At 44.9% G+C, this 6,262-nt stretch overlaps 1 long non-coding RNA gene across 1 annotated transcript; it reads left to right on the top strand.

Annotated features, from left to right (window-relative positions):
• The first annotated feature begins 854 nt into the window (after nucleotides 1-854).
• On the top strand, nucleotides 855-3,049 carry LOC310677592. The gene is made up of 2 exons (XR_014511311.1): nucleotides 855-1,693; nucleotides 2,889-3,049. It is a non-coding gene; the product is annotated as an uncharacterized lncRNA (long non-coding RNA).
• Nucleotides 3,050-6,262: the final 3,213 nt, after the last annotated feature.

The raw sequence follows: 6,262 nt of genomic DNA on the forward strand, positions 1-6,262 counted from the left end.
GAGCATAGCGTGCTTTGCAGAGCGTTCATTTGTAACAGCAAACATGGAAGTTAAATGGAAGGAATTCAATTAAATTTAACAGCACTTGGAAATGAGTACTGATGCAGTTGGTGAAACTTGCTTTGTTAACGCTCCTTATTTTGGAATATTGAAACATTTATAATATTGGACACCTCCCCTTCACAGGCCAAATATTTAATAGGGTCCACAACTCATCATGGTGGGAAAGGGATACCCAAGAAAAGGAAGAAGTCTTCTTCTTCCTGCACCCCCATATCTCCCACATTTCTCGCAAAGGGGCAAAGCAATAGGATGCATCCTAACTCTTGCTCTTCCTCCCTCTCCCCTGTCTTTTAAGAGATACAGGCCGTATGGTTTGGGGAAGGAACATCTTCTGCCATCTGTGTAGAACTGGAGGTTGGCACAACCGGAGCTTTATTAGATCTCCAGCCCCAACAAAGTCAATCACAGGGGCTTGCATGAGGTTTAGTGGGTGAAAGCCCTGGTAGGATACACTCTTCCCCTGAGCCCAGCTCAGCCACAGCCCCCTATGATCACTTTGGGAATGACTGTGAGCTGGACCTCCACTTTGCTGACTCCAGTTTGCGGCTTCACTCATCCACACACAGATGGGTTGCGCTGACAGATACAAATACAACATTTGCCCAAATGTAATAGAGATAGACTTTAAAAAAATAAAGCTCTCCCTGGATATGCTGATGTCATGGACTGGTTGGACACAGAGGAATGGTGGGAAGAACCAGCTGGGGAGCCACCAAGGGAAGAATGCTCAGAGCCTGGGGAGTGCTGGTGGGACGATGATCAGAGGGAGAAGAGAGAAAAGACTTGGAGGAGGTGTCAGAAGCTGAAGATGCAACAGGGCTTAGTGAGTGGGGAGAGTTGTGACAGAGGAAAGTCCAGAATCAGAGGCAGAAGGTGAAGGTGAAGCTGAAGCAGGTGGGTGGGAGGAGAGAGGCCAAGAGGCAGAGATGAGTCAGGTTGGTGAAGACCATGGGTGTCTCTGTCTCTTGCTGCAACAAGCTCCAACCCTCCCTGGTCTCCCAGAACCAGAAGAGGCACAAAAGCATTGAAGGAGATATTAACGATGCACAGATGCAGTCTCTGGTTGCTTGGGGAAAGCCCTGATGAGAAGGGGACTTAGATGCCTGTGAGGAGGCAGGGACTATCAGTTTCAGCAACTGATTTTCATGGAGTAAGACCACCAGGAATGAGCTGCTCTGCTCATTAGGCCAGACACTCAGCCAAGTCTGTGGAGATCGTGTTTTTGCTAATAAAGCGTTAACTCCAACTTTGAACAGTATGACTGCTGACCAGCATGCTCTGTGACAGCCGAGAATTGAACCAAGGACCTTCTGTACTCAAAGCAGAGAACCCACCAATGAGCTATGGTGGTTCCCAATACAGCAGGGCAAAGTAATACCATTATGTCACCTCTTCAAAGTCTTCCATTTTACCTCTTTCACCTCTGCTGATCTTCGTGACCTGAACTTTTTCTTTTTAAGTTGCATCATACAAATGGACAAAAGTTGCTCATTTTGTTCTCTGTTTATGGTCCCTCTCTATTCAGTATCTACCCATATCCTCAGCACTTTCGTGCAGTTCAGTGAGCAGCAGAGCTGGCACACCCATTCCACCTATGTTGATTTACGTTATATGTCACCTGGTTTTCAAGGTAACTGAACGAGGATCAAAATAAAAGATACAGCGAGGGAGAGGCACTCAGGCTATGGCTTTCCAAAAGGCTTGCAAGAAAGCATGTTGGGGGGAAACCAATGCAACCTTATCTATAGAAGAAATAATTCAAATCAGTTTCATAATAAAACATCAGTATCAAAATCTCAGAGCAGTGAACCAACAATCCCATTATCAGAAAGAATAAGGGGAAATACTCTCTGGCCCAGGTGGTGGCAGAAAAACAGGAGTGTGTGCACACTTAAAAGTATTTCAGAGGAGGGCAAGGCTGTTCAGGTGTTAATAGGAACAGAGTGAAACACCCGGCAGCCTGGATGGTAAGCAGCAAATTACCAAATTCCCTCATAGACAACCTTGGGTGGGTGGGTGTGCTGTATACCTGTGGCAGGTGGGGCCTAGAGCAAAAGTGAGTGGAGCAACATTACTGAGCACATAGGTTTCCACACACAACCACACCTTACATTTCTGTATCCTCCATCCATCCAGGCAGGCAAGAGCCAGGCAAACCCACCTGAGAGCACAGATCAGGGCCTTTGACCCACTTCTAATATATATTTAAACATAATTAAAAAACCTCCCTATACAGGGCTGCCTTCAGATTTCTTCTAAAGGCTTAAGGGTTACATAACGCCATACCCTCCAACATTGCTCTGATGAGAACAGGGACATCCTAAGGAAAAGCTGGAAATTCCGGGATCAAGTCAGAAACCGGGACAGCTTCTGTACATCTGGGACTGTCCTTGGAAAATAGGGACACTTGGAGGGTCTGGAAGGTGTGTGTCCTTTGGCTCTGGGGGCCAAACACCTCTGGCTTCCAGGCATGTGCTGGGATCAGAGAGCGGTGTTTTGCTTTAATGTTTGCACAGTCACTGTTGAGTTCAATGCCCCTACATTCAATTCCAAGGACTCCCTGTCAGCAAGCTACATGGTCAATGATAGCAATATTATCAATATAAAAGCAACAGCGAACACCTGCCAGATGTAGGATCCTTCCTTGTTTTTACTTCATTTGCACACCAGCCCCTTTAAAGTTCATCTTGTCCAGAACAAGTTGCACAGGTCATTTGAGCAAAGTAAATGTCTAAAGTCCCTCAACTCCCGTAAACTGTTTTGATCTGTTTGACAAACAGCTTTCTCCTTCTTCTAATGTTTTAAATTTCTGTCTTTGTTACCAGGTGGTGGAATCGCTTCAAAAGAAAGTCGGAACAAGTTGGCTCCTTTGAAGTAGTTACAAAATAAATCTATTTGGGTGGTGGGCAGAGGGTTGTAGTCATGCACTCTTAGGAAGAATTGCATACAAAGATGTGTACCGTGTATCAGGAGAAAGTCACACTAAGATGCTTCTCAGGTGTTACTGCAATTCTGCTGCTGTTAATGCAGCTCTGTATGATAGCATCATAAGCTGCTCTCTTATACATCCGAAAGAGCATAGTTGGATCCATGGTATCTCTGGAGGTCCTTCATGGGCTTGGGGTTCCTCCAGTGCTTATCAAGCATTCATCCTCATTTGCTTGCAAAAAGCTGACACAGGAGGTTAGACTTTGTTTTTTTATTGCACATTTGTTCCAATTTGTTGATGGGGAGGTTGATTGCAGCGTATTTGCTGCAACAGAGCGCTTTAATGCAAATCTAAATTTCGCGTAGGTACCTGAATCCCTCCCGCAGAATTCTGACAATCTGGAGGTGGCCTTAGATAAGTGTCCATAGTCAGAACAGCATCCTCCATGCTATCTAACTTGGTAATGTTTCAACGGAAGTTGCAGGGTCAGCTTTTTGCATGGTCATTCAATGGACACCTGGTGCTTTTGTAATACAGGTCTGTTTACAAGTTGAGCACAGAGGAATAGGCTAGCAACCAGGCACATTGCTAATCATTAAACAGGATGAGCATGCATTAACCAAACCCTCCCGGGGTAGCTGCTTTTTGCCAGCTGTGAAGTCTTCAAGTGCTTTCGGGACAACCAAGCTGTACTTAACCTATCCAGACCCAAGCAGATGGAGTATGTGAAATAAATGGCAGCCACCAGCCATCAATACTCATTAAGCTAAGGTTACCAGACGTCTCTGTTTCCCGGGCACAGTCCCCAGATTTACAAATCAGCCCCTGACAAAATCCATTCATTCCGGCTGAAGTTGAAAAGTGTCCCCAGATTCACTGAAAAAAATCTGGTAACCTTACATTAAGCAAGCATGGTCTAGCCATCTATGTTAATTACCCATCTTCAGAGGGCTCTCATTTGATAGCCACCATTTCCAACAAGCGGCATTTAGAGGGACCCATCCAAACTACAGGTGGATCAACAGCAAAACAGAGTACCCTGTACACATCTCCAGCCAACCAACCAGCATGTGGTCACTGCAGATTCTGGAAAGGTGGAGAGTAGATCCCGAAATGCTGGATTATTCAAACAGGTTTTCAGGGTACAATCAGAATACAAGGCATTCAAGTATAGATTTATAGATGACAGAATACTGAAAATCTGGATTTTGTGAATCTATGTAGATGGGCCCTTAGTTAGGCCCACCGATCTTGTTATCCCCCAATGATTCCCTGACAGGTTTGGTCTGACTGCATTCCAGAGCAATCCAAGGCTTGACCCGCAAAGATTTCTTAGAGACGGTCTAGACTTTTTAGAAGAATGGTAACATTTCCCAGATACTTATCACACACACACAAAAATTACTAGTGTCAGTTCACATCTACCCACTTTCGGGGGTGGGGACAGTGCAGAAGGCACAGAAACTGTGAGATCTGCTTTAATGATAAAAGACAGAGGGAAAACCTGGAGAACCTGAAAAGGTAGAATGGCAATTAGGCACACATTTAATTAATTTTGGCTGCATTCATGTGTGTTCCTTTCAGTGCAGGCCTAAGGGCTGAGTCGCATTTACTGGCAGTAGCAGAGGAGCGTTTTTTACTCTGTAGTTTCTCTCAACGCTGCTCCACTCATGCAGATGTGAAGGAAGAACCTGGGGGGGGGGGGGAGAAGGGTGGCAGGTGCTTCCAGACGGTTGCTAATTTTGAGTGGAATTCAATCACAGACTAGCAAATGTACATCACACAATTATAGTTGATCAGGATCTGCGTAGCAAACCTGCTTCTGCCAAAGACTAGGCTTTTAGTGATAAGGAAAGTAATGGGAAAATGAACTCAAAAGCTTGCTTTGATGCAGCTTCACCTAACCTCCCCACAGACATGTCAGAAGGAATACTCAATACGCAGGTCGTGTGAAAGTGCCCAGGAGCAAAAGCATTTCAGCCACACAGCTGGTTTATCAACTACATCCTCATCTCAGAAATAGTTTTTAGCCACTTCAGTCACCTCCAGATTAGAGTATAGAAATGCACCCTGTATAGAGCTGGCTTGGGGCAATGTTCAGAAATTGTATTCGGTGCAGAACAGTGGCCTTCCTAAACTGAAAAACAAAACAAATTTCTTAACTCACAGTTGGGGGACATTTTCCTACCCCAAGTCAAATTCCATCATATATCTCCAGGTACTAAAAGGTCCCAAGACATATTCATGTGTGAGATATATGAGGAAGGACACGTAAACCTGTTCTCCTGTAATATTTTTTTTTAATGTGGCCCATTTTTTACCCCAACATTTTCTCCTAGCTAGGGCTGTGAATTGTGCCACGCCATAACATTTGTTAGCTTTCAAGGTGCTGCAACTCTCTTGTTATTCTTGTTGCAACATGGTTACACAACTGAAATTCAGAGAACAAGCATAGCAGATGACTTTTCTATAGTGGAAAGTATTTTCTCTTTAATTCAAAAGCACAAAGCCACCCAACGAATGGTTCGTGACAGACAAAAGGAAGTACTTATTCGCAAGCGCATAGTTAAACTATGGAATTTGTTGATGGCCACCAACGTGATAAAGGAGGATATTAGACAAATTCATGGAGGATAAAGGTATCAGTGGCAACTATATCACCTCCAATATCAGAAGCAATATGCTTCTGCATAGCAGCCAACTTCTGGGGGCTGAAGTCCCTTCGCACCCCCCCTGAAATATTTGAGGGGGTTGCCTCTCCCCACCAAGTCGAAGGGTATTGTCATTCAAATGGTGCACGTCATATCTTGTGATCAATTTTGTGGAGAGGGGCTTACCTGCCCCCCAACAACTTTTTATTCAAGTTGGCCTCCTTGTGCCTCTGGATACTAGATGCTTTAGATGCTTTGGTTCTTCATCCACACATAGTACAAGACCTGATGCCAGCTTCGCAGTCCTGTGCCAGCTGCAGCCTGGGTTTGGAGCCCTAACACCACACCATAGTGACACTATAGTTCGAAGTTGCCCAAAATTTCAGGGTGTCTTGAAAACACACACAAAAAACCCTCTTTCTCCTCCCTTCCACTGGGGTAAAAATGCCCCCGAGACGGAAGATTATAGTTGCAGGAGATAGAAGGGGAATCGTCGAAGAGGGAGAAAGGAAAGTTACATAACTGGGCACAACCGTTCCGAATATTGCATCATCTCAGACCAATCCATCCCCCATCGCTTCTTGCAAAGAGCCAAGCCAGTTTCCCCGATCGTTGCCAT

This window comes from Podarcis tiliguerta, assembly GCF_965153285.1.
Source record: "Podarcis tiliguerta genome assembly, chromosome: 5".
In the NCBI taxonomy this organism is placed as follows: domain Eukaryota; kingdom Metazoa; phylum Chordata; class Lepidosauria; order Squamata; family Lacertidae; genus Podarcis; species Podarcis tiliguerta.